At 45.4% G+C, this 27,480-nt stretch overlaps 1 protein-coding gene across 4 annotated transcripts in view; it reads left to right on the plus strand.

Annotated features, from left to right (window-relative positions):
- Positions 1 to 27,480, plus strand: part of Rreb1 (ras responsive element binding protein 1) — a 174,589-nt gene that overhangs the window by 21,064 nt on the left and 126,045 nt on the right. For 2 of the 4 annotated variants that reach the window (XM_021633104.2, XM_021633106.2), the window contains exon 1: positions 27,215 to 27,450. The exons of 1 other annotated variant lie outside the window; for it this stretch is intronic. The gene's annotated coding sequence lies outside the window, so the exon portion shown is untranslated. Of the gene's footprint in view, positions 1 to 24,512; positions 27,159 to 27,214; positions 27,451 to 27,480 lie in introns of those variants that run through there. One more of the 4 variants, XM_060372482.1, reaches the window with a different exon arrangement.

Consider the following 27,480-nt stretch of genomic DNA (forward strand, 5'->3'; position numbering starts at 1 on the left):
CCAAAGGGGCACTAAGTTCCAGGAAGTCCTCGCAGCAAGGCCGGCACCTTGCGGTATCTCTGCTGCTGCAGCTAGTTCAGGTGTCAAATCACATCTTTCTTTGTCAAGGTGGTTCTTTAAATTGTCTGCTTGAGGTGACCTTCCTGGATCTGTAACTGATTATATTGGTTTTATTTACTGAAACAGGGTCTCACTCTAAATCTCAAACTGGCCTAGGCTGGCCTCACACTCCCAGCACCCCTCCTGTTGTAGCCTTCCAAGTGCAAAGATTACAGTGAGGAGCCACCACGCCAGGCTCATAAATGCTTTGTTTGTTTGTTTTTGAAGAACAGGGTTTCTCTGTGTAGCCTTGGCTGTCCTGCATTCTCTTTGTAGACGAGGGTGGCCTCGAACTCACAGCAATCCACCTGCTTCTTCCCCCCCAAGTTGTAAATGATTTTCATTTGGATTCAAAACCAGTAAGTTTTGTTCACTCAGAGTTTCCCAGCACTGCAATGTTTTTGTTGTTTTTTTTTCTCCTCCTGGTCCCATGGGAATCTCCTTTGATTTATCCTTCTACCACCTTCCTTCTGTCTACCTCCTTCCTGGAGAACTTTCTCCCTCAGTGACCAAAGACACAGTGACTTCTGGTCATGCCCAGTGTGGCAACGGCTTTGGGTATTAGTCCCCCAAACAGTTGATATTTGCAACCAAACCCCACGTGACCCGGACTTCTTCGGGGTCTCCCAGAAGTTTAAGGAACTAGGCCAAGTCCCAAGTGGAGTGCTTACAGGTGCAACACATAATTCCAACAAGGCTCGTGGGGTGGGACCAGGGCCGCCTCTTACCTGAGTTTCCTGAAACACCCTCTTCAGCTGATATCATTCAGCGATTTGAAACACTGACGATAGGTGCCGTGGGTGTAGCCTAAGATGACAGCTGGGGACAGTGGAACATTCCTCAGACCCTTCCTGGGTTCCTGAGTTCAGTTCTGCCAGTTTGCTCTGGGTGGTCACCTGAACAGGTGCACATGCATGGTAGAACATGCACTTAGCAGGGGTGAGGCTGTGGGTTCAATCCCTAAAACTCATCTCGGTATCCCTCACCTCTCAAAAAAAAAGACAAGTTCCTGAGCCAGGCTTGGTGGTACAAGCTACTCAGGTGGCTGAGGTAGGGGATCACAAGTTGAAAGCCAGACTGAACTACTTACTTACGATGTAAGTTCCAGGCCATGTTGGGCAATTTAGTGAAGACTGTGTCTCAAAAATTATATATAGCTGGGCATGGTGGCGCACCCCTGTAATCCCAGCACTCAGGAAGGTAGAGGCAGGTGGATCTCTGTGAGTTTGAGGCCAGCCTGATCTACAAAGTGAGTCCAGGACAGCCAAGGCTACACAGAGAAACCCTGTCTCAAAAAAAAATGATAATTATTATTATATAATTAAAAAGGCCAGGGCTAGAGTTCAATGGTAGAACACTTGCCTAGCTTGCTTTAGGCCCTCAGTTCAAGGCCCAGTACCATAATCAGAGAGAGAGATAGATGGAGATACTCTTCCACCAGACTTAGTTCACCCACTAAGCCCTCTCTAGGAACATGTGATATTCAGTGCATCTTTTTCCTGTGGCTTCTCTTCAGAGAGTTAAGTAACAATCTGGCAGCCTCTGCCTGAGATCTGTTGCCCAGCTTATCAGCACCTCACTAACCTTTGCCCTGCTGGCTTGCTAAGGTTTGGGTGCATTGAAGGGGCTGGCCGAAAAACGATACATCCCTGCTCAAGCAGTCTTCTCTTCCCTCCTCAGCCCTCTCCCGTTCTCTCCACCACAGTTTAAATAAGAGTCTTTTCCCACTCTTCCCGAATCCGATGTCCTGGAGAATACCTGTAAAAAGGAAGAATGGCAATGCAAGCCAGGTACTGTCAGCCAGGCGTGTTTGTAGCGAGAGGTCCTGGCGAATTGACCCCTTTCTACCATCTACCCCTTTCTACCAGCAAACTGATGTTAGCTCTTTCCTTACAGTTCGAACGTTGACAGCCTGCTTTCTTGCCATCTTCAAGGCCAGGCACTCACAGAAGAGTGGTATTCAGCTGGCTACTACCTTTATTCATACAAGGTCATATGAATAAAATAAGTCATAGTTGGTACACTGTTTTAATGATGACCCCTTCTGAAAGGTTCAAAACTCACGATATCAAAATAGGGACCATGTAGAGAGGAGGGCCTCCTGGCTGTTATGATTTCTGGACGTTGGTACTGTGCTGGATCACAGTTTACAACAGGGTGATAAGAGCAGAGACTTTAGAGTGACGCAGGCTCACTGTGTGACCTTGGTGATTTAATCTCTTCCTTACGTGGAGTGTAGTGTCTACCTCAAAGGGTAACTGCAAGGGTTAAATGAGATCATGTAGGCTAACCACTTGGCTTAAATTGAAGATGGGGCATTAGTACACGAGCACACTTATCCCTAGTCAACTTCCTGATCCAAATCTGTCGAGGGTAGTGCCTGTATGTATGGCGAGGGGACGCTGTGTGTATGTGTGTGTGTGTGTGTGTGTGTGTGTCACTGTTTAGCATGTGGTATACTTGCCTGTAATCCTAGTATGTGGAAGCCCAAAGCAGTAGCACCTTAGGTTCAGGCCATCCTCGGTTACATAGCCAGATTTGCAGGGAGGGAGTTCCTTGAAGGAGGGCTGAGGGTCTGTGTCTGGATAAAGCGCTTACCTAACTTGCAGAAGGCCCTAATACTGATGCCCAACACTAGCGCTACCTTTAGCTGCTTGGAAAATGGAAGCAGCAAGGGAAACAGAAGCAAGGTCTCTGTGGAGAATTCTTAGGAGACTGGAGGGAGACCCAGGCCTCCAGGAAGAAGCAAGCATTGCTAGGAGGAGGCCTGGTGGGTGGTTTACACTTCCCTGCAGGCCCTGGTGGGACACCTCCTTTCCCTGACCTTCTGAATACTTCACAGGGTGCAACCAAAAACCAAAGTACTTGGCAGAGTTCAGGGACTCTGTCCCAGTCCCGCACTGCCTGTGACCAAGAAGGCGAGTCATTGCCAGCACAGAGCCACGTGGTCTTGCCAAGCCACTTCCCGACCCCATGTCAGTGGATGCTTTCAGATTCAACACAGTGAGAAAACTACTCAGCTCTGAACCCTGTGGTCAGGGCTTCTGAGTCCAAGTCTCTGCCATGCCATTTGAAGGCACTTCAGCAAGTGACATCAGTTCTCAGAACACTGATGTTTGTCTCAGCCCACCCTGGAGGCACTTTCTGTGTTTGAGAGCAGCTCTGTGAGCCCTTTCTTTCATTCTTTCCTTCCTTCCTACCTTCCTTCTTTGTTTCTTCCTTTCTACCTTCCTTCTTTCTTTCCTCCCTCCCTCCCTCCCTTCCTTCCTTCCTTTCCTTCCTCAGTACTGAGGATGGAACACAGGGCTTCTGCCTCTGAGCTACACTCCCAGCCCTCAGTCCTTCTCTATCCGGGCCACACAGTACCTCTGTCAGGCTGAGCACCTGGGACACTGTCTCTAAATTTACCAGCACTTCTCAGACTTCTCAGGAGTTTTGTTGTTGTTGTTTTTCTTTTTAAGTTGTAGTTTTTGTTCAAAAACTGCAAGTTAACTCTTCAGCATCCTTTCCAGCCTGGCTGTGGCAGAGCTGCCCCTTGGCATCGCTGCACTGCAGGCTTCTGAGAGTGAGAAACCGATCGCGAGGCAACCTTTCGATTTCGGTGTGCCTCTTCCTGAATGAGTTGGGACTTCCATTTTTTTTTTCTAGCTTTTCTCTCATCTCATAGGCTACATCTAACAGACTGCTTAAAAAAAAAAAAGAGAGTGATGTGTCTCCACATCTATTTCTCTATGAATCAGAGCAACTTTGGTTTAAATTAAATGCCTTCCACGGAACACTTTTTTTTTTTAAAAGAAGATTGGAGCAGTTCATTAGAAAGTGAAAGCAATGCTAATCTATTTTAAATATGAACTGGAAAGTAAGTCATTTCACTACACACACACACCACACACACACACACACACACACGAAACTTGGTACACACGAGCAAAGACGCTTGAATCCTGTCACCTTTTCATGGTTTCTCCTTTGGCCGAGGATAAAGGTGTTACAGCTGCCCTTACTTTAGCATACCCCTGCTGACCTCCTTAGGTAGGTGGTATAATTAATTGGCTTTTTTTTTAAGGAGAGAGGGTGGTCACTAAGTGCGTTTCGAGCTAGTTTCTGCAAATCCCCTGGGTACTGAACAATCGAGTCGAGTCTAGCTTCCAGGCTGCAGCTCTTCTCGCTTTCCTTTGAACAAGGCTAGTCCATTGCTCTTTTTCCAGCCCAGCTCTGGCACTGAAAAAAAAAAAAAAATCCAGTAGGTGGCCAGAGACTGAAGGGAGCTTCAGAGAGCCACTGAATTTGGTCTTTAAAAAGAAAGCATTTAAAAAGAAAGCACACGAGCTTTTTTTTTTTTTTTTTTTTTTTTTTTTTTGGCACAGCAGGGAATGCTCGAAGAGCTGAATGATGCTTCCGCACCCCAGCTTAGGGACAGGTGACTTTCTTTACAGCTGCAGCTAAAGTTCTCAAAATGATCCCTGCCTCAGGAGCCCCTGCTGCTGAAGCAAGCACTCTCGGGCCTACGTTTTACCCTCTAACTGTGATGCAGTATCATCCTTCACACCTCACAGCAAAGCCCCTGAAGTGTGCTCCCTGGCACATGAGAGAAGTCTTTCCACATCTCGGGAGCCAAACCCCCGGGAGCTCCGAGGGCCGAGAACTTTGCCCTTGTAAACTGCTTTGGTAAAGAACTCCAAGGCAGGAGGCTGCGATAAGGAAATTGCTCCACATTGTTTTATGGTTCCAGCATTCACCCCGTTTCCTGTAGCGTCCCATGTTCTTCTACTGGAATCATGGAAGCCATCGTTAACCCTGCTCGCACCCGTACGGAACATCCCGTTTACCCAGTCTCGGGGATATGTTGGGTCACAGGGCCGTTGGGAGGGGCAGTCTGCCTCTCTGAGGCTGCAGCATTCACACGGCAGTGGCTTTGTCTGAGTTTTGTGTCTTTTTTAATTGGGGTGAGGTATGAGCTACTGTAACTTTTACCAGCCTGTTTTTTAAGTGTAGAGGTCATGGCATGAAGTACACTCACACCGTGGTGCAACCATCACCACCCTCCAGGCCCACAATCCTTTTCGTCTTCCCAAACTGAAGCTGTCCTGAAACCAGACTATGACTTCCAACGTCTCCACCCCAACCCCTGGTAACCTCCATTCTACTTCCTCTGTCGAGGAGTCTGGCTGCTCTAGGAACCTTAGGAAGGTAGAACCGGAGAGTACCCATTGCTGGCCAGTTCAGCTAGCAGAAAGTCCCCAAGGCTTATCAGTTTGCAGTGTGTGAGAGTCAAGAGCACCTTCACATGTGTGTGAGTGTGTGCGTGTGTGTGTGTGTGTGTGTTGCTAGTGTCAACCACTGAACCTTGTGCTTCCTAGTTATGTGTTCCTTCAGAGAGCTATATCTCCTGCAACCTCCTTACTATCGAAACCTAAGCAGTATCCCAGGGAAGGAAAGGGCTCAACAGTTAAGAACACTGGCTTCTCTTCCTGAGGACCCAGGTTCGATTCTCGGCCCCCACTTGGCAGCTCACAACCACTCTATTCTGGCCTTCACTGCCACTGGGCACGAAAGTGGCGCACAAACATGCATGCAAGGCGAAACACCCGCACACATAAGACAGAAATAAATACGTCTTTAGTGGTATTTATCCTAAAATTCAGTCTTTAGTGGTGCATACCTTTGATCTTAAACTCAGGAGGAAGAGGCAGGCCTGATCTACAAGGGCTACTTAGTAAACTCCTGTCTCAAAAAAAAAAAAAAAAAAAAAAAAAAAAAAAAATCCAAAACGAAAAACAAGACAAATGAAAAAGTGTTCTAGAGTATGCATTTTTAATGTCCACCTCTTGTCTAGTGTGCATCATAGTACTGTAAACATAAAAAAATACCTTTTCAACACCTTGTTTTTAGCGGGGTAGATAGCCAGAGGTGTCGTTGCTAAATCACGTGCCAGTTCTATTTTTAATTTTTCGAGGAACTACCAGCTCCTTCTGTTCTGACCAGGGTGGAAGAGCAGCAGTTTTCCCACACCCTCAACACGCTACTTCCTGATTGTTTGGACACTTAGCATCCGAAAAGGTGGCAACTCCACAGTCATTTGGTTTGGTTTGTTGTTTGTTTTTTCTTGCCTAGGTCCTACTCTTTTAGTTGTAGATTTATAGAAGTTTTTCTAAGATTTGGATTAATTTATTTATTGGGTGTGTGAGTGAATGTGGAGTCCGTTTTTCTCCTCCTACCAAGAATCATAGAGAGCAAGTTCCAGGGAATGAACTCCAAGTTGTCAGGCTCGGAAGCAAACGCCTTTACCCACTGAGCCATCTTGCCAGCACACCTAATACTGTTCACATCTAGAATCTCTTTGTTCTACAGTTCTTTAGTAAAGTTTTTTAATTTAATTTTGTTGTTCTTTTTGAATTTTTTTTGAACAGCATCTCTCACTCTGTCTTTAAAGCTTTTTAAAAATTAATTTATTTATATGTGTGTCTGTCTGTGGGTGGAGGTGGAGGTCAGAGGATAACTGGCAGGAGTCGGTTCTCTCCTACGATATATGGGTTCTGGGGAGCAAACTCGGGTCTTCAGATTTGATGGTAAGCGCCTTCACCCGCTGAGCCATCTCACTGGTTCCGTCAGACTCGCAGTTTTCCTGCCTCAGCCTCCCGAGTGTGGGGCTACAGGCACGTACCGCTATTGCCCTTTACCCAAATCTCATCTGCTCTTCTCGCTTGTTTCTCTCAGACATTTCTACATTTTATAGAGATTTTGTGTTATACATGTGAAGTTTTGATTAGGGTTGCAATCTCTATGAGTGCTAGGCCAGCCTGATCTACAGAGCTAGTTCCAGGACAGCCAGGGCTACACAGGGAGACCCCGTCCCAAAAAACCAAAACAAAAAACCAAAACAAAACAAAATTGTATGTTTTTGATAGTCATTGCTTTCTTAATGAAAATGTATTACTTAGCAGTGTATAGAAAAGAGTGTTAAAATTGTCCTCTTTTCTTTTCCCTTTGGTGTTTTGAGATAAAATCTTTCTGCATAAACCTGGCTGTCCAATAACTCACTATTTAGACCAGGCTGGGCTCAGACTCACAGAGATTCTTCTGCCTCTGCCTTCCAAATGCTAAAATTAAAAGCACCTGGCTAATTGTCCACTTTCTAAAGCAAAGCAATGGTATGTTGAATAGAACATAGTCTTCGCAGGCAACAAGATTGGGGATGTGTGTGTGTATGTGTGGGGGTCTCAATGAGAATATATGTGTATATATGTGTATATACGTGTATATACGTGTATATATGTGTATATATGTGTATATATGTGTATATATGTGTATATACAAATGATAGGATTTACATGTGAATGATAGGATATATTCTATATAATGGTGATGAGAATGATCAGGTCTTGCTCTGTGGCCTAGATAAGTCTAGAGCTTGCAGTCCTCCACCCCAGTCTTCCAAGTACTCACGTCACACGTGCACTCCCACTTCAATGAGAGGTGGGTTTAAATCTCAGGTTTGCTACTGACCATCAGATGCATGACCCTAAGAAAATGTGAGTGTATTGTTTAGTGTACCAGCCTCTAATAAATTGTGGCTATGACTATTAAATTCTTTTTAATATAGTTCTATTAATTTCTTCATGTCTACTCATAATGATATGACTAACAATTAATGGTAACGTTAACTTTTCCTTCCCAATATTTATATTTTTAAAATGGGATTCACTTTCTATTCAATTAACCAGAAAAATCAGAAGTACAATTCTTTGTAATTATGTTAATCTGTCTTGTGGGGGTATTTTACTTGGGAAAGGAATGCTATAACTGTTCACTGTTAAGTACAAATAATGTTGGTTGTACTGTGGATACTGTAGAGTGCTTTAAAAATACAAATCAGTTATTTAAGGGGATTTATTCAAGCTGGACAACTTTATTGACAAGCTACAATGTTAATGTTACCCAAAAGAAAGGATAAAAATGAAAGTCCCCCCAGCACTCCAGAGGCAGAAGCAAGTGGATCTCTGTGAGTTTGAGGACAGCCTGGTCTACAGAGAGTTCCAGGACAGCCAGAGAAACTCTGTCTTCAAAATTAAACAAGCAAACAAAAAAATAACAACAAAAAAGAAAGGTCCATATCCTTTCTTTCTTCCTTCCTCCCTCCTTTTATTTATTTTTAGATTGGGTCTCTCTATGTAGCCCCAACTATCCTAGAACTCACTATGTAGCCCTGACTGGGTTTGAACTCACAGATATCTGCCTGCCTCTGCCTCCCAAGTGTTAGGATTAAAGGTGTGCCATGCCCAGCGCAGGACCCATCCTACCTTAAAACAGAGGTTATTATTTTCTCTGGAAATACTCTCTCTATAGGATCTTTAAGAGCCTTCCTACAGACTTGAATAAGGAAACATTTTCCTTCCTTTGGTCCTGTGACAGTTTTTTTTATATGATAGAGCTCTGTACCGTGTTTATATCTGATCTGAGTTCCACAACACACTTGTAGCTTTGATTCCAATTATATAATGAAGCTTGGAACATTTAACCGCAAATCAGGGGGGGTTAAAGTCCACGTCCTTTAAAAAAAATACTTGCTTATTTACTTTTTGTGTGCATGCACACATACACACCACAGCACCCGTGTGGAGGTTGGAGGACACCTTGCTGGAGTCAGTTCTCTCCTCCTATCATGGGGGTTCTAGGTGTCACACTGGGGTTGTCAGCTTTGGTGGCAAGCTTCTGCCTCTGTAGCTTTAGGACCAACGTCTGACCTGACCAAAGAGCTTTATTTTTAAGAACTTTCCCTATATACACATGCCCACAGGTAAACCCAGTTATCTACCTGTAGTCTAAGAGATGGTTACTATGTGGCAGTTTAGAAACAGTGGTCTGCATGTAACACTATTCTGCTTTTAAGGAAAGATTAATCAGTGTAAGTATGTTTGATTGTGAAACACAGCTATTTTTTTTTTAGATTTATTTATTTATTTTATGTATATGAGTGCTCCTCCTGCATGCCAGGAGAGGACATCAGATATCAGTATAGATGGTTGTGAGCCACCATGTGGTTGCCAGAAATTGAACTCAGGACCTCTGGAAGAGTAGACAATGCTCTTAACCACTGGGCCGTCTCTCCAGCCCCAAAACAGCTATTAAGAGTATGGAAATATGACTTTCCTGGTAGAGTGCTAGTCTGGGTTTAATCTTAGCACCATATAATATTGGGCATGGAGCCAGGCACAGAGGCACACGCCTGTAATCCCAGCACCCAGGGAGGTAGAAGCAGGTGGATCTCTGTGAATCCGAGGCCAGCCTGGTCTACAAACTGAATCAGGACAACTAGAGCTGCACAGAGAAAACCTGTCTTGAAAAACCAAAAAATAATAATAATAATAATAATAATAATAAACTTGGCATGGTAGTACAAACTTGTAAATCTTAGCACTTGGGAACAGAAGTTTAAAGCTGTCCTTGGCTACATAGTGTCTCTGAACCCAGTATCTGGGATACATGAGACTGTCTCAGAAAGGGAAAAACAAAACAACAAGAATCTAATTTAAAAAATATACAGTTTGCTGAGTACCTGCCACGGGCCAGGTGCCTTACTTGAATGCTTTCTGCACATCTCTTCCTTTAGTCCTTATAGCAAGGCTGTGAGTGGTACCCACAACTCTTCTAAATGAAGAAACTGCCTTCACTAGAGGTAGACACCTGTACCAGCAACATAGCCAGTCAGGATCAGGGCTAGGGCAGTTTAAACCATGCCTACCACTGCAGCCTGCCCTTGTAGTCTTTATTTTGTCTCATAAGATACAATTCCTAAGAAAATGGAGAGGAAGGAAGACCTTTAGCTGAATCTAAAATTTGAATTTCAGTGTAGGCAGAAAAGACCATCCGTGAAGAGCAGATGGAAATCATATTATTTTGTTATGGTTTTTGTTGTTGTTTTTCCAAGACAGGGTTTCTCTGTGTAGCTCTGGCTCTCCTGGAACTGTCACTCTGTAGACCAGACTAGTTTCAACTCACAGAGATCAGCCCACCTCGGCCTTCCCTAAAGGCTTGTAGAAATCATAAAGATAAATCATGGAAGAGATTTTCCATGAAGAAGGCCACATGCTTTGCAGTTTATTACCAGTCTTATCCATCACATTCTCCAAATAATTGCACCAGATCCTTGACCTCGAAGATTGCCGCTAGGCCGGAGTGTGGTGGTACACACCTTTAATCCCAACACTGATGAGGCAGAGATAGTCAGATCTCTGTGGCTTAGAAAGGGAGTCTGGTCTACATAATGAATTCCAGGACAACCGGGACTACTTAAAGAGACCTTGTCCCAGTTAATGAATGAATTGATTGGTTTTCAGTATTAATTACTTTTTAATTGCTTAATTATTAATTCCTTCCCTGGGACCCACAGGGTAGAAGGAGAAAGCCAGCTTCTGCAAACTTCTCCCATGGGGAGAGATTTAGACCACTGCCACATTTTTCTGAACCAAATTTGAAGCAAATTTTATTGACTGCTGGTCAGGATGATGGATACCGGATAGGTCCAAACCAAGGATTCCCAAAGTATAGTGGCAAATTACGCTAGTCAGAATTCACAAGGCTATGCACTTCCACCTTTGTCCAATCAGAGGCAAGCATACCTCCAATGTACTTCCTGCCTCTGTAGCTCCCACCTACACACGGTCAACACATCCTGTGCAGGTGAGGTAACCAACCTTGTTGACTGAAGTCCATCATACACGAAGAATAGCCTCCGCATTCCTATAAGTTATGTCCTTGGGCAAGTGGGGCTTACAGGTTAAAGGCATTTCTATTTTCTGCATTTCCTAAGCACAGTAATTTAAACTTAAAGGACAACTTTAGCTATCACAGTTGTCCTCCACCCTCACACATAGAGGTGAGTACATGTGTAAATAAACTACAGTTAAAACTAAAGACAGTTACTTCAGGGGCCAGAAATACAGCTTAGTTGGTAGAGGACTGACTTGCCTAGTATCCATGTATCCCTGGATTCTCTCCTTAGTGTGGAAGGGGGAGGGGAGAAGCAATTACTTCCTGCAGCAAATTTAATACATTTTCCTTTTTATAACAAAATTATTACAAGTTTATTGTAGAAAGTTATAAAATAGAGACAACCAGAATTAGAAAGAAAAGAAAAGAAAAGAAAAGAAAAGAAAAGAAAAGAAAAGAAAAGAAAAGAAAAGAAAAGAAAAGAAAAAGCAACGTCTTAAAATTCCATTACTTGGGACTGGAGAGATGGCTCAGAGGTTAAGAATACTGGCTGTTCTTCCAAAGGTCCTGAGTTCAATTCCCAGCAACCACATGGTGGCTCACAACCATCTATAAGGGGATCTGATGCCCTGTTCTGGTGTGTAAGCACACCTGCAGGCAGAATGCTATATAAGTAAATAAATGTTTAAAAAAAATTCCATTACTCAGAAATAAGAACTATTGAAAATTTCGGTATTCATAGCCTTTATCTTTTCCTTTCTTTTCTGGGGAGGGCTGAGACAGGATCTCACTAGGTAACTCTGGCTATCCTGGAATTCCATATGTAGACCAGGCTAGCTGGTCCTGAACTTGGAGAGATCCACCTGCCTCTTGAGTGCTACCATCAAAGGCATGGGCCACCATAGCTGGCTTTCGTGTTTATAAGTGAATATAGTTTTCTGCTTAATACTTAAAGAGAAGCAACTATATATTTATAGCCAGTTTTTTGTTTGTTTCGTTGGTTGGTTGGTTTTTGTTTTTCACTTAAAAATATATCATGCAGCCAGGCAGTAGTGGAATAGGACCTATAATCCCAGGGAGGCAGAGGCAGGCAGATCTCTGTGAGTTTGAGGCCAAGCCAGCGAAGACTACACAATCAAAAACCTGTCTAGAAAAAAACAAAAAGAAGAAGAAGAAAAAGAAAAGAAAAAAAGAAAGAAGTGCTTTTAACTGGTGAACCATTTCTTTATCCCCTTAATCTTTTAGCACCCAGGTTACTATACAAAGATTAAGTTTCTGTTATTTAAGCAAACCAGGCCATGGTACTTGAACATTTCAGCTCTAGCTTACTAATACAGCCAACAAAGCTTCCTGGTGCAGGGGATATTCTGCAATCTGGAACCATTTTATCAGAATTCTAAGTAATATCTTGAGCTCTTACTTAGATCTCTGAACAAAACAGTCTGCTCCCACTAAAATGATCCTGGAGAGGAGACCCTGTTATGCTTTAAAGGTTCATGATAGGACTGATGGGATGGCTCGGCAGGTAAAGGCACCTGCTGCGAAGCCTGATGACCTGAGTTTAATTCCTGGGACCCATCATATCATCCTGAACACACCTAATCGCATCAGATTCCAAGGACCCAACCCATGTCAGAAGTTCTCCTTTGACTTCAGTATGCATGCCATTGCAGACACCACACACACACACACACACACACACACACACACACACACACACGTTTTTGTTTGTGTTGTGATTTTTTTTTTCTGGATACAAGGTTTCTCTGTATATAGGTTGGCTATCTTGAACTCACTCTGTAGACACTTGTTGCTCTTGCACAGGACCCAGGTTCAATTCCCAGCATCCACATGGTGGCTCACAACCAGTTTCAGGGGAGCTGATAGCCTCTTCTGTCCTTTTCAGAGACCAGATACTCATCCAGCTTAGACATACATGCAGACAAAACACCCATGTAAAATAAATTATGAAAATGAACATATCTAGATATATACATGTACATACACACACACACACACACACATGCACAGATTAAAACAGTTAATTTCTTGAGGCCTCTCTGCTTGATTTCTACATAGGGGTGTCCCTGTTCTTTACATTTTCTTCTTCTGTACTCTTCCACATCTTAATCTCTTCCCTTGCTTTTTGCAGAGGCAGGGATGGCACCCAGGGCCGTGCACACAATGAGGAAGGACTCCCCTCTCTCGATATCCCCAGCCCCAATCTCTTTCTGTAAGGACACTCATCACATTAAATTAGGGCCCACTGATGTGTTCTTATTTTTCTTTAACAACCATTTTAAGGAGTGTGTCTCCAAAGATGTCACATTTAGAGTCTGGGGTTTGGTACTCTGACTTGTGAATTTGAGCAGGGAATTCATCCTTAATAGTCATACACCAGCCTTCACTTAAGATTTTTAAATGTTCTTCTTGGTAGCATGGACTTGTAATCCAGATGTTTTGGAGACCTAGGCAGGAAGATTACAAGTTCAGGGTGTGCTTAGACTACAGAATGAATTCAAGACCAGCTTGGGTAATTTAGTGAGATTTCATCTGAAAATAAAAAGTAAAATAAAAATAGAAATTTTTTTTAAAAGCCTGGGAATATAGCTCAATTCACTTTTTAGTATGAATAGGACGTAGGTCAGGCTCAGGTTCTGGGAAGAGGAAAACTTTTCTGTTGTTTTTTTTTTGTTTGTTTGTTTGTTGTTGTTTTCAAGAAAGGCTTTCTCTAGGTAACCTTGGCTGTCCTGGATTCGCTTTGTAGACCAGGCTGGCCTCGAACTCACAGCAATCAGCCTGCCACTGCCTCCTGGTTTCTGGGATTAAAGGTGTGCACCACTATCACCCGGCTGAGGGAAACTTTTAACTGTACTTCTTACTGCTTTGCTCTACTGGGTTCCAGCCAAGGTCTTCCTGCGTGTTAGACAAGTCTTCTCTAGTACTGAGCTCCAGCTCCCAGTTTCTTGTTTTGTATTAGTGTTTGTTTAGTTTTGGTGCGGAACCTAGGGCCTCACAGGCTAGACAGGTGCTCTGCGATTGAATTCTGCTTCCAGTCTACTGGTTTAAGAGGTCTCGCTGAGGAAATACTGGTTTTGAAAGGTTTGTTTGCTTGCTTACTTGCTTGCTTGCTTTTGTCCTTTTCTTTTGTTGATGTTGTTGTTTTGTTTTGTTTTGTTTTGTTTTGAGACAGGGTTTCTCTGTGTAACCTTGGCTGAGCTGGTCTCCCTGAGATCCGCCTGCCTTTGCCTCCCTGAGTACTGGGATGCTTTTTGACATTTTTTGTCTTAAACATAACCAATCCCAAGCCCAAAAGAGCCACTGGATTGCCCTCACTTAGTTTCTGTGTAGAACATAGAACTGCAGTACATTCCTGGTGCTTCTTCGTCGGACAGGCAACATGGATGTCAGGTTGTGTGAAGACTTTAATTTCACTCTATGCCTTTCTCCACACTTTAAAATGCCTTGCTGGGCTGAGCTGGTTAACTTAGTTGGTAGGCTGCTTGCCTAACAGGCACAGAGCCCCTCCGCTCAAAGCTCTGCATTTGCATAAAGCAGGCATGGTAGCACATGCCTGTAATCTGTCCTTAGGAAGCTGAGACAGGTTCCAGGCCAGCCGGGGCTACAGAGAGAACTCTTCCAAACAAGAAGGGTTCCACTGTACCCTGAGGTAGGCACATGGTAAGTGGTGAAACCACATCGCCTCTGTCAGACTCATTATGATCCCATGTGTTCCAATGTGAAATGACACTCGGGCTCTAGAATGTATCTCTGTATCCTAGGTGAGAAAAGTCTTTGTGCAGGAGGATTCATATGTGGCTGTTTTCAGTGTTGATGGATGGACAGAGTTTTTTATAACCATGTAGTAGTACACATTAAAACTGAAAACTCTTGGTCTGATTCTTTGACTGGGAAACATGAGGACTCATTCTGTGAGTAGGTTGACCAATGGCCAGGCAATCTGGGCAGAGCCATTACAACAGTCAAGGGCTGTCTGTCTGTAGGAGTAAAGTAGCCTGCCATTTACCAGCATCATTGGAAGCTGAAGCTAAAGAAATTTTGCTTTGGCTCAGACCATCATTCTGCTGGATTTTTAAAGATGGGATTGCTTGGTAAAGGCAAGGCCCAGGGGTCAACCCTCAGCACTGGGGGGAGGGGCACTGTGCACACTGCTTACTGTGGAAGTTTGTATTCTATTTATCTGTACCTTGCCTAATGAATGAAGGGAGCTCCACCCTACAAAGAAAACATGGAATTTTAAGTGCAAGTCTTCTGGGCAAAGAAAGATTTCTATCTGATAAGGAGGAGCAGGGCTTTTGTTTATTTGTTTGTTGTTTGTTTTGCCTGAAGGAGCGGCTGACGATTTCAGTAGCCTTAAAAGTAAGGATTAAAATTTTCTAGGAAGTAGATAGCTCCCATTCTGCTGGGAGGATGGGCTCGGAAGAGCCGTGTAACCTTTCATGGAATTCTGAATATTTAATCTTCGAAACAACATTTGTCAAGTCCACACATGCTGACTGGTGCATCAGTCTCCAGCCCAGCAGGTTGGTGGGAAGTGTAACTCAATGGTAGAGCCCTTGCCTGGCATGTGTGAGGCGTTGATTTCCAACCCCAGCACTGCAGAAAGTAAGCTGATCGCAGCTGGAAATGGGGCAGTAAGCAGCTTGGCTTCGGACAGCAAAAGGAGCCTGTCCTCCTGCTTACTTTTGACACATTTCTAACAACCTAGGTTATCCAGTTTCCTAACCAGTGCAGATTAGGGCAGATCAATTCAAGGGGAAGAGCAGGTTGCTATTGGCAGGCACACAGAGTTCAGAAAGAAGTGACAAGGGTCAGCCAGATAGGGAGGAGGAGAAACAACAAAAAGCAGACAAACACACTCCAGCTAGAACCGACCATGGAGTCCTGGGGAGTGCTGGTGAATAACTCTTGGATACCTAAGGATGAAGTTTCTTCAGGATGTGACCACCACAGCTTGGGCTAAAATGTCACTTAAAACATTGTCATGGCTCAGGCCACATGTGTGCCTAATAAGAAGCTCAAGGCTTGGGGTTTAATCCTTAATGCCAAACAACAAAAGCTACTGATAATAGCTGTTAGTATAGGAATTTTTGATGACATCACTTTGTTCATACATTAGTTTTCTGGTTTTTTCAGCAAACAAAGCAAAACCAGAACAGTACAGTGTATTTCAGGAGGAAAAAGGTGATTTCTGCTTGAAACAGTAGCCCTTCAACCACCGGAAATGATGCATTCCTCGGGTCATCGGTGTGGCTGGAGGAATGATGGCCTAAGAACAGCCCAAGTTGCATAAAGGTAGTTCCAGCTGCCCACTCCACTGTCCTCTTTCCTGCCCCTCCTTTTGCTTTACTTTTTTTAAATTAATTTATTTTATTTACATTGGTATTCTGCCGACATGTATGTCTGAGAATGTCAGATCCCCTGGAACTGGAATTACAGACAGTGGTGAACTGCCATGCGGGTGCTGGTGCTGGAATTTGAACCTAGGTACTTTGACAGAGCAGCCTCGCTCTTAACCGCTGAGCCATCTCTCCAGCCCCCTCCTTTTTCTTTTATGAGCTGAGTCTCACCGTGTAGCTCTGGCTGTCCTGGAATTGGTATGTCTGGTCTGAGACTCATAGAGATCCACCTGCCTCTACCTCCTGACTGTTGAGATTAAAGGCCTGTGCCACCTCTGCCAGCTGCTTCCTCCTACTTGCCTGAGACCCATTAAAGTAGTGATACTCAGGAAACTTTTGAAACTACAAATGACATCTCATGGCCTTCTGCTACGTTTGTTACTCTTAGGCAAACCCTTCCTCCAGCCACTTCCTCAGCGTTCTTACCCCTTTTCAGCTCATGACCACCCTCCTCCAGGTTGGTTCCACCTCTGTATCTGTGAAGAGTGAGTATGCAAACCCCTACTTTCAGGAGAGGTTTCATCCACCAGATGTCATGAAACCCCTCACCCAGAAACCAATTCCTAGCCTTTCTCTTTCTTCATTCCCCTGTGAAAAGACATTTGGCTCGTCTTTGGAGAAAGCGTGTCCTTCAAAACCTTTCCTCAAGAGGACTGGCTATCCCAGGCCACAGGGTGTGTGTGAGTGGTTCCCTCTTGTCCCTTCCCCATAGACTCACCAGTCACCTAACACTCCCCTTCCCTATCTTTCCTCCTGCTGCTAACACAGGTTTATGTTAGCTCACGTTTCTGCGGGCTACAAGTCCAAGGTCAGGATGTCCACAGGGATGATTTTTCACAGGGTCTCTGTCTCAGTGTTTTCTATTTCTACAGTTAAGTACCACAGCCTAGATGATGACAATGATGATTTTAGTTTTTCCAGACAAGGTTTCTCTGTGTGTAGCCCTGGCTGTCCTGGAATCACTCTGTAGATCAGGCTGGCCTCAAACTCACAGAGATCCGCCCACCTCTGCCTCTGGAGCGCTAGGATTACAGGCGTGCGCCGCCGTCACCGTCACCACCACCACCACCACCACCACCACTGCCACCACCACAACCACCTGACACCTAGGTTCTTATTATTTCTTCCTCCTCTTTTTTTTCCTTCCTTCTTCTTCCTCCTCCTCTTCTTCACCCACATATAGCTGAGAATAACATTGGTTTCTGACCTCCAAAATGTTGGGATTATAGTTGTACCACCTTGCCTGGCTCTCAACTTGGGTAATTTATAAAGAATGGTTTATGCATCTCATGGCTCTAGAAGTCCAAGAGCTTGGCACAGGCACCTGCTCAGCATTGGTGAGGCCCCTCTTGCAACATCATAACACAGTGAGGGGGGAGGAGGCAGCATCCCTTAGGACAGAGGAAACAGACTGGCTGACATCTCTCCCTCCAACTAATGGTTATGCAGGATGACCTTGAATTTCTGACTGTCTTGCTTCTCTTTCTCCCAAGTGCAGGGATTACAGATTACACCAACTCCAAGCTTCAGGCCTTCTAGGCAAGCATTCTACCAACTGAGCTACAACCCTGGCTCCTTTCTTCTCTCCCTCCATTTTTTTCCCCCTTAACAAAGCCATAATCCAGCCAGGCATGATAGTGTTTCTCTGTTATTCCAGCACAGAAAAGTACCAGGCAGGAATATTGCAAGTCAAAGGCCAGCCCCAGCTGCATAGCTGAGACTTTGCTGCAGAAAAACAGAACAAACCAAACAAATATCCACTAATTCCATCCTGACCTTCATGACCCCCTTTAATCCTATTTATCTCCAAAGACTCCATCTCCAAAATCTATCAACATTTGACTTCGGAGATTAAACTTTAGCATAAATCTGGGCGGGGGCAAGTGGCTACATAATAGTGTCCTCTCTCCAAGCCTTGAGGAAGTCTGCCATCTTGTCTTTTTCCTGTGTCCTTCCCCGCCCCCCCCCCCCATCCCCCTTATAATGACTGCATTCAGGCTGGATCAGGAGCCACCATGATGATCCTATTTTACCTCAGTCATCTCTTTAAAGATCTGTTGCAGTGACATTCTAAGGTATTTGGAGTTAAGGCTTGCAAGTGACTTTTGGGGGACACAGTTGAACCCACCCAGCCATTCCTGGTCTCATCTTCTGAGTGGTAATACACATCCCCACAACAGCCTAAACTATCTTACGCTTTTCCGCTCAACCCCACCCACTTCATCATTTTCTGTGGCAGGTTCACCCCCATAATTGGTTTGTGTCTGGTTCATTTTTTTTCTAGATTTTACTTTATTTTATGTGTAGGGGTATATCGCCTACATGTATGTATGTATGTATACCACATTTGTGCCTGGTATCAGCAGAGCTCAACACAGCAGAGATCAAATCCCTTGGAACTAGAGTCACAGATTATTATTGTGAGTTTATCTATCCTGTGGGTGCTAGGAACCAAACTTAAGTTCTCTGAAAGAGCATCCTAACAGTATTCTTAACTGCTGAGCTATTTCGCTGGTCCCCATCGCTCTTGCTTCATATCTGCTCTAGTTCCTCAACACAGACGTCTCCATCTCATCAGCATCCTTGGATTCTCTTCCCCAGAGAACCCCAGGCCTGTCTCCGACCCTCAGCTTCTGCTTGATCTTATCCTGCTTGCTCTTCTAGCTCTCCCAGCTGGGCCAGCTTTCTTTATCTTCACTCTCTCTGGTTAGCTCTCACCACCTCAGCCCCTGCTATCCACCTTTCTCTGTTGGCCTGGCCATTCCCTCACCAGCCTCTCGTTATGACTAGAGGTACCAAGGTTTTCAGACCCCTCGCGCTTTGTTTGCCTTGCTCATTTGTAGTTCTAGCTCTGGTCACCCCCAGTATGTTTTCTTTGCCTCTGCTTCTCGGTTGATCTGCTTCACAGGAAAAAGAGAGGCCCTCTTGTCATTCTGCTTCCTCCTGGCATGAAGACATTGGAGGGAAACCCAAGAATTATGACCATGGCTTGATATTCTCAGCCTATGCCTCTTGCTGTTCCGTACTGCTCTTTTACACATTCAAGGCCATCACTCACTAACACTTACGACTTGGCCCCCCCCCCATCGCTGTTTCCTCTATGCCCCTACAAGTCTTCCTTCATCTCCTTTGTTAGAGAAAGAATTATTGGGAGGGGTAGTGAGATGTCTTGGTAGTTGAGAGCACGGGTTCTTGCAGAGGGCCCACATGCAAATCCCAGAACCCAGCTATCCATAGTAGCTTCCAAGCATCTGTAACTGCGGTCCCAGTGGATCTGATGTCCTCTTCTGACTTTCTGACTTCCTGACTTCCGCAGGCACCAGGCACAGGGTCATTGCTTGTGAGCCTCATGATTCTGTCATCCCGAGGCTGATCTCTACCTTTTTCTTCTCTCTGCTCCTTTCAGAGCTGTTGCCTTGTGCTTCAAATATCTTTATTTCTTTATTTCTTTCTGGAGTCTAAATTTCTTTCTTTTTTGACCTCAGTTGTCTGAATGGTTTATCCATGCTACATTTCTCTTTTTTTGGTTTGTCAAGGTCAGGGTTTCTCTGTGTAACCTTGGCTGTTCTGGACTTACTTTATAGGCCAGGCTGGCTTTGAACTCAGAGATCTGCCTGCCTCTGCCTCCCAGAGTGCTGAGATTACAGGCATGCAGCATCATGCCTGGCCCATTCCACACCTTTTCACAAGGATCCTCTCAGAGGTAATTTTGTGAGTGTTCTTGAGCTGGACTCCTCCACAGTCAACACTTGAGGCCAGAGAATCCTTCCCTGTGGGGCTTGTCCTGTGCATGGAAATAGTTTAAGCAGCATCCTTGGCCTCTATTTATTTGGGACCTAGAGTACCTTTCCTCTAACATGTGACAGGCCAGAATGTGGAGACCTTGATAAACATCTCTTGTAAAGCAGGACTGCCTGGTTAAAAAACATTGGTGTTGATGTTTAGGAACTTAGGTTCTAGGCTGCTGCTGCTGCTGGTAATATAAAATATTTTAGATTTATATTTAAAAAAATTTTTTTTATACAGGGTTTCTCTGTGTAACCTTGGCTGTCCTGAACTCAATTTGTAGACCAGGCTGGCCTAGAACTCACAGAGATATGGCTGCCTCTGCCTCCCAGAGTGCTAGGATTAAAGGTGTGAGTCATCATACTCAGCTGGTGGTGGTCATCTTAGCATTTGGGAGACAGAGGCAGTTCTATGAGGCCAGCCTGGTCTACAGAGTGAGTTCCAGGACTGCCAGGGCTACATAGAGAAACCCTGTCTTGAAAAACAAGACAACAAAGAAAAAAAAAGAAAAAGAGAAAAGGAATGTAGGTTATGCCACGTCATTATCATTAGTCTGTTGTAGGTGTATTGAAGCCCACAGCATGTCTACCTAAGGCTTCAGTGTTATTCAGTGAACATACAGAATACAATGCCCGCAGAACAAACAGAAAGAGGCTTGTGCCTTATGTTCATGTTGAGAGAAGGACAATTATAAACAAAACTGCTGAAACTAAAAAAAAAAAAAAAAAAAAAAAGTGCAGTTGCTTTTCTTTCCAGTTAAATTCTTTTTTAAAGAGAGAGTCTCAGTCATGCCTTTAATCCCAGTGCTTGGGAGGCAGAGACAGGTGGAACTCTCTGCCAGAGTTTAAGGCCAGACTGGGCTACAGATCCAGTTCCAGGACAGCTAAGGATACACAGAGAAATCCTGTCTAAAATAATAAACAAACAAATAAACAAATAAATGGAATGTCTCACTGTGTAGCTCTGGCTGTTCTGGAACTCACTATGTAGACAAGGCTGGCCTTGAACTCACAGAGATCTGGCTGCCTCTGCCTTAAGTGCTAATATAAGTGCTTCCTCCTCCCCACCCCCAGTAAAATTTGTGTCGAACGAGTGCAGGTACAATACCAACTGTTATGCAAAACTCCAGCCAATAACAGTATTTTTATTGAGATTATAGAAGAAAATCAAACATACTTTTTTAAAAAAAAATTAATAATCTATTTAATTCTCAGCTGGCCAACAATAGTAATATTAAGGAATGCAGGACTCCTCAGGCCAGATCCAAGTTCTATCACCGGTTATGCTATTGGGCTGTAAAATGGGCAAGGTCACAGTATCTACCTGACCAGGGTATGGAGGGGATGAAGCAAGATCTCAGATGCTCGCCCTTGGACCAGTGCCTGGCACAGAGGGAGTGTCTGTAAGTGGTGACTGCTATCTTCAGTGTAGCTCTTTTCCTCTCTCTTCCTTCTCAGCCGAGCTCAAGGCCTTCACTTCCTTTTCTTCTTTAACCCCTTACTCCCTAGGCCTTGCCTTCCACACTCTCATCAGTCTGGTTGCTCAGAGCTTTCCCTTTCTCAGTTACTAGCCTTTATGGCTCTTTTAGGGTTGAGCACCTTTTCCCCTAGAAGCCCCCACTTCCTTGACTGATCTGGTTTAGAGGAAAACGGAGAGGGCCTTCTTGTCACTCCTACTTCCTTCTCCTCCTAATTGCAGGCATTTCCCTGGGTTCGGTCTGTTGGCCTCTTTATTGTCCATTGTCTCTCCAGGCCTTTGGGTGGGCTGAACCCAGCTCTCCCTCTTCTTCCATGCATCCCTTCCCCAAAATTCAGGACACTAGTAAGCTGACTCCGCATCTCTGTAAGTCACAATCGAGGGACCAGACCTAACACTGTGCCTCTTCCCCTGGGCCCTCCTGTCCTTCCATTGTTCCTGCCACATTCCTGCAGGGACACAGGCCAATTTAACACCGCTGTAGTGACTGGCCTACTTTTAATATCACACTTCTTGGTTGATGCCCTGTAATTTCTTTCACTTTCTCTCTCTCTTGTATTCAACTGGTCAGTTTCTCTTCTTTCTATGGCCTATTTTTGATTCTTTCTGGACACAGGGTCTCACCATATTTCTCCCCTTGAATTTACAATCCCCTTGCTGTAACCTCCCAAGTGCTAGGATTCCAGGCATGTGCCACCACGCCCAGCTTGCGGCCTAATGTCTTGAATCAGTTTTCTCCCCTCCACCTCAGCAACTGCGCCTGACTGAGTTTTTACTCCTTCCGAGGTGAGCTCTTCTACTAACTCGTAATGAGTCTTCCTGTCTCATCTTGTCATCTTTCAGGCCATTCTCCACAACACATGAGGGGGGCTGGCTGTCGTCCTCTGTGTGTTCTTTCTTGGATGAGGCCCAAGTTTGCTTAGTGGTTTGCAGGGCCCCCTGGCTGCTGCTCCAGCCCCATCCCTGCTGCCTCCCCCTCCTCCCTCCCAGGCCGCTGTCACTGAGGGAGGTATTTGCAGTTCAGGAGTCTGACCTTGTACTGTGCCTTTGTGCCCTTGTGCTGGCTGCTCCCAGACTTCTCTGTCTGGTGTGCACTGACTCCTCCTCCCTGCCTGGGAGACACCTACATGTCTCTTAAGAGTCAGCAGAGCGTGCCACATCATCCAGGCAGTCTTCTCCAGTGCCCACCTCTTCATCTTCATTATCCACTTGGAAGGCATAACCATGGTTTCCTTTTATTTGTACCTCCAGTCACTGTGGCACCTTCTGTCACCTTCTACCTCAAACAGGCTTCCCCCTTCAGACTCCCCCACCCCCATTTCTGTTATTCTCTTATTTACCTAGGACACAAGCCTCGTCCTGATTTCCTTAACCCCACCTTCCCACCTCTGTCAGATGTTTTTCTGGAAGCCCCCCTCCCCCAATCTGGGAAATTCTCTCTGCTCCACACCTTGAGTATCCAAAGTTTTTCATTGATAATACTGAAAAATTATATGCGTTTAATCTTGCTTATGTAACTATGCTCTATCACCCATTAATTCTTGTCCATATTTTAATCTATCTACCCAAGAGCCTTTACTGGTTTCAGGACAAGGCCCAAAATTTGGTACAATACTGCTTTTATGTGTGTTGGTTTATATGTATGCTCAATTGATTGCCCTTTTGGCTTTTGATGTGCATGTGTATGTGTGTATAGGTGTCTATGAGTATGCTGGTACCCTCAGAAGCCAGAAGAGGGCATCAGATCCCCTGGAGCTAGAGTTACAAACAGCTGTGAGCTGCCTGATGCTGGCACTGAGAACTGAAACCTGGTCCTCTGGAAGAGTGGCAAGTGCTCTTAAACACTAAGCCATCTCTCAGTTCTCTTATCTTTGTTGTTCTGAGACAGGGCCTATATAAATAGCTCTGGCTGGCTTTGAACTTTCAGTAATCCTCTTGCCTCTGTCTTTTGAGCCCTGGGGTTAAAAGTGTGCACCACCATGGCTGGCTAACTTCCATTTGTTTTGTGTGTGTGTGTGTGTGTGTGTTCACATATGTGCAGGCATGTGGATGCACCACTTTGGTGCATGGGTGGAGGCCAGAGGATAATTTTGCTGAGTAGGCGTTCTCCTTTCACTGTGGATTGAACTCAAATCACAGGCTGGGCAGTAAATGACTTTACCTGGTGATCTATTTCAACCACCTTCAAATTTTAGTTTACTTTTTAAGCTCTTATGACTACAGCTGTACTGGACATCTGTGTACAAATTTGGTGGAACCTTCCTTCCTTCCTTCCTTCCTTCCTTCCTTCCTTCCTTTCTTCCTTCCTTTTCTTCAGTGTAGGGCTTCTCTGTGTAGCCTTGGCTATCCTGGACTTTGTAGTCCAGGCTGGCCTCAAACTCAGCGATGGGCCTGCCTCTGCCTCTCAGAGTGCTGGGATTAAAGGCATGCTCCACCCTGCCTGGCTAAATTTAATTCATTTTAGTGCTTTATTTTGTACTTCTATTTTGGTTTGAGATAGGGTCTTACACTATAGCCCAGACTGGCCTGGAACTCATGGCAATCCTCTGGAGTGCTGGGCTTAGAGGCTTGAGCCACCATGCCCCCATAGAATAAAAAAGTCCTCCCCCAACCCCAACAGGGTTTCTCTGTGTAGCTTAGGCTATCATGTACTTACTCTGCAGCCCAAGATAGCTTTGAATTCACAGTGATCCCCCTGCCTCTACCTCCCAGAGTTCTGGGATTATAGGTGTGTACCAGAGCACCCAGCTAGAATAAAAAAGTGTTAAAGGTGACTTTCTTTCTTTCTTTCTTTCTTTCTTTCTTTCTTTCTTTCTTTCTTTCTTTCTTCCTTCCTTCCTTCCTTCCTTCCTCCCTCCCTCCCTCCCTCCCTCCCTCCCTTTCTTTCTTTCTTTCTTTTTTGTTTTTTTTTTGTTTTTTTTTTTTTTTTTTTTGTTAGGTTTTTCAAGACAGGATTTCCCTGTGGCTGTCCTGGACTGGCTTTGTAGATCAGGCTGGCCTTGAATTCAAACTCACAGTAATCTGTTTACCTTTGCCTCCCAGAGTGCTAGGGTTACAGGTATGCACCACCATGCCTGGCTCTAAAGGTGACTTTTTAATTGCCATTTTCATAGTATGAAAATGGTAGTGATTTGTCATGAGAACCCATGGAACTTTGGACATTTTAAAGTATTTTACAGAATAAGTTAAATTGCAAATTAAAACTCCAACTTTGATATTGGTACTGTTCATGGTCCAACATGATAATGCATGCCAATAATCTAAGCACTTGGGAGGTAAAGGCAGAAGGATGATAAGTATGAGCCTAGCCTGGCATACAAAAGCCAGTGATAAACAAAATACATTAAAACAAACAAACAAACCAAAACCCTTTGTCTCCCAAGAGACAAATAAGATAGCATTGTTGGAGTGCCCATCCTTGACCACCCTCATTCGAACAGGTTATAATTTGAAAGCTCAAAACTAATTTCTGTGATGATTATTCTGTTTAAAAACCAACCCACTTCCTCAGCAGACTAGTCCTCAACAACTTTTTATATTAACACTTGGGAGACAGGATGGAGTAGGCAGGAGCCTTAGAAGAGTGGAGTTGGCAGGGTGTGGTGGTGTACACCTTTAATCCCATCCCTTGGGAGGCAGGAACAGCTGTATCTCTGTGAGTTCTAAGCCAGCCTGGTCTACATATGGAGTTCCAGGACAGCCAGAGCTACAGAGTGAGACCCTGTGTAGAAAGAAGAAAGAAAAAAAAAAAAGAAAGGTGGTATTGCTCAGGCTGATAACATACTTGCCTAGCATGAAGCACATGCTAGCATTTCATAAATGGGGCATGATGGCCCTAGGGTCATAAGTTCAAGGTCATCCTCAGCTAGCAAGTTCAAGGGTAGCCTGGAGACCTTGTCAAAAAAAAAAAAAGAAAAAAAGAAAAAGAAAAAAAAATGCTACTGCTAAAATTTCACCAGATAGAGTTTTGCTCAGTAAACAGTAGACCCTGGGAAATGTAACAGGTTCTGAAAACTTATTTTTGATGACTGGAAGTCAAAGAAACAGCCAGCTGAATCAGTTCCCTCCCAGTCTGTGGTTTAGCCTACTTATCTCAAGTTGGGGGTAATGGTCCAACTGTTTTTCTTTAGTTCTAGAGAATTCTATCTTGGCCAGGCTTCATTTGTTCATTCTACTTCCAGACAGACACCTCTGTCTTTACCCCCCCCCCCCAAACCAGAGTACATTAGAAGGAAGGCTTCGAATTAAAGCCCATAAAGGGCTTCACAACTGTAGGGTGTTCAGCATTCCACGAGGAGCCCGTGGGGTGGAGCCAGGGCAAAGGTCATAGTAAACAGCCTGTAGCAAATTTTCTGCATGTACATCAACTAAGTAGTCCCAAATGCATAATACTATAGTCCTATTTTCTGTGCTTTTATCTTCAGAATTGTGGTGGTGAAGGTGGTATGTGTGTGTCTTTCTGAAGAGGTGTCCAAAGGCAGAGAACAAGTCCCTTTTGGAACCTAAGTAGAAACTGGCTTACTTGCTGGAAACATGTCAGCTGCTTTATGGAGGAAGCACAGCTGAGGCCTGGTTTCTCTGGGCTCTGTGATAACTTGGGCCAAGGCAGTGTGGTGGCTTCAGGAGCCCTGGGGATGGAGAGAGCCTCTCAGGAGGACCCGTGCTTTTCAGAGTTGAAACAGGAGCCCTCTGAGAGAAAGAGATATTGCATGTGGCTTCCCTGACGCCTTGAAGGGAGCCATGGATGACACAGCACCAGCCATTCCGTCGCGGGGTGGGGACAAGGTGGCGGTAGACGCCATCCTTAGGCCCCTCGCGGGCAGACAGCCTCGGCTGAAGCATCATTTGTTGGCTGTGAGAGAAGGCAAAGTTAACAAAAGTCTACGGCCCCTGCGTTTGTTAGAAGAGAAGCACGCTCCGAAGTCGCTGCGCGGGTGGGATGGACCAACCTGGGAGAAAGAAAAAAAAAAAAAAAAAAAAAAAAAAGCAAGAGGTTGGGGGCGGGGTGAAGCGCCTGCTCTTTAATCTCCGGCCCCATCCTCTACTCGCCCCACCTGGATGCAGGGCGAGGACCGCGTAGAGAAGGAACTGTGCGGGTGGGGCTCCTCTTTCAGATTCAGGGGAGCGGCGCTGGATCTGGGGTCCACCTTCACCACACTACCCTCTGGGGCGCCCCGGGCGTCCGCCCCCCCGCCAAGCTCCTCCCGGCATCTCTGCCTCCGTTAAAATAGTGAAACAAACCGAGTAGTAAAGTGATGGAAAGCCGCGGGCTGAGAGCCACTGGCAGTGAGGGGCTGAGGGGAGGGGGCGCGGTGGCCGGAGATAGTGGCCATCAGTGAGCGTTGGGTGGGTCGGAATTGCGCTCAGCTGCAGCCGCTGAGACCCTTCCCCTCGGACGGCCCGGCCCGCCCCTGGCCCCTAGGGAGGGCTTGGGGCAAATTTGGGGCTTCGGTAGGGGGTGAGGTGGGGATTCCGCTTCCATCCATCCCGGGATGGTGGCCAACGCCGCTGCCTAGCTAAAATTGGGGCGGGGGTGACGACAGGGACAGCCGGGTACCGCGGTCCTCCCGACTCCCCCAGCTCGAGCCGCCGCGGCCGCTGAAGCAGCCCTGTAACACGTCCCCAGGAGACTCGCAGGAGCAACACGTGATGTGTCTACTTATCAGGGTGAGAGGGGGAGAGCGAGCCTCCGAGCGTGCGGGCGAGGAAGCGGGGCAGGGGGTCGAGGCGGGGGCCGGGAAGACGGCTGGGGCAGAGGGGTCGCCAGCTCCTCGCCCACCGCCCTCCCCGTGGGAGAAGAGGAGGAGGGGAAGTGACTGCGGAGTTGATGAACTTTGCACATCCAGAAACGCCATTTTGATTCCTTTTCCGGAACAAGTTTGCATCTCTCCTCGTTCTCTCCCCGAAGCCCACCGGTCCCCACCGCATCATGTCTGGGAGCCCAGCACCCTGCGGGGCCGTAAGTACGCGTCCCGGGTCCCCGCTTGCA

This window comes from Meriones unguiculatus, chromosome 19 (genome assembly GCF_030254825.1).
Source record: "Meriones unguiculatus strain TT.TT164.6M chromosome 19, Bangor_MerUng_6.1, whole genome shotgun sequence".
In the NCBI taxonomy this organism is placed as follows: Eukaryota; Metazoa; Chordata; class Mammalia; order Rodentia; family Muridae; genus Meriones; species Meriones unguiculatus.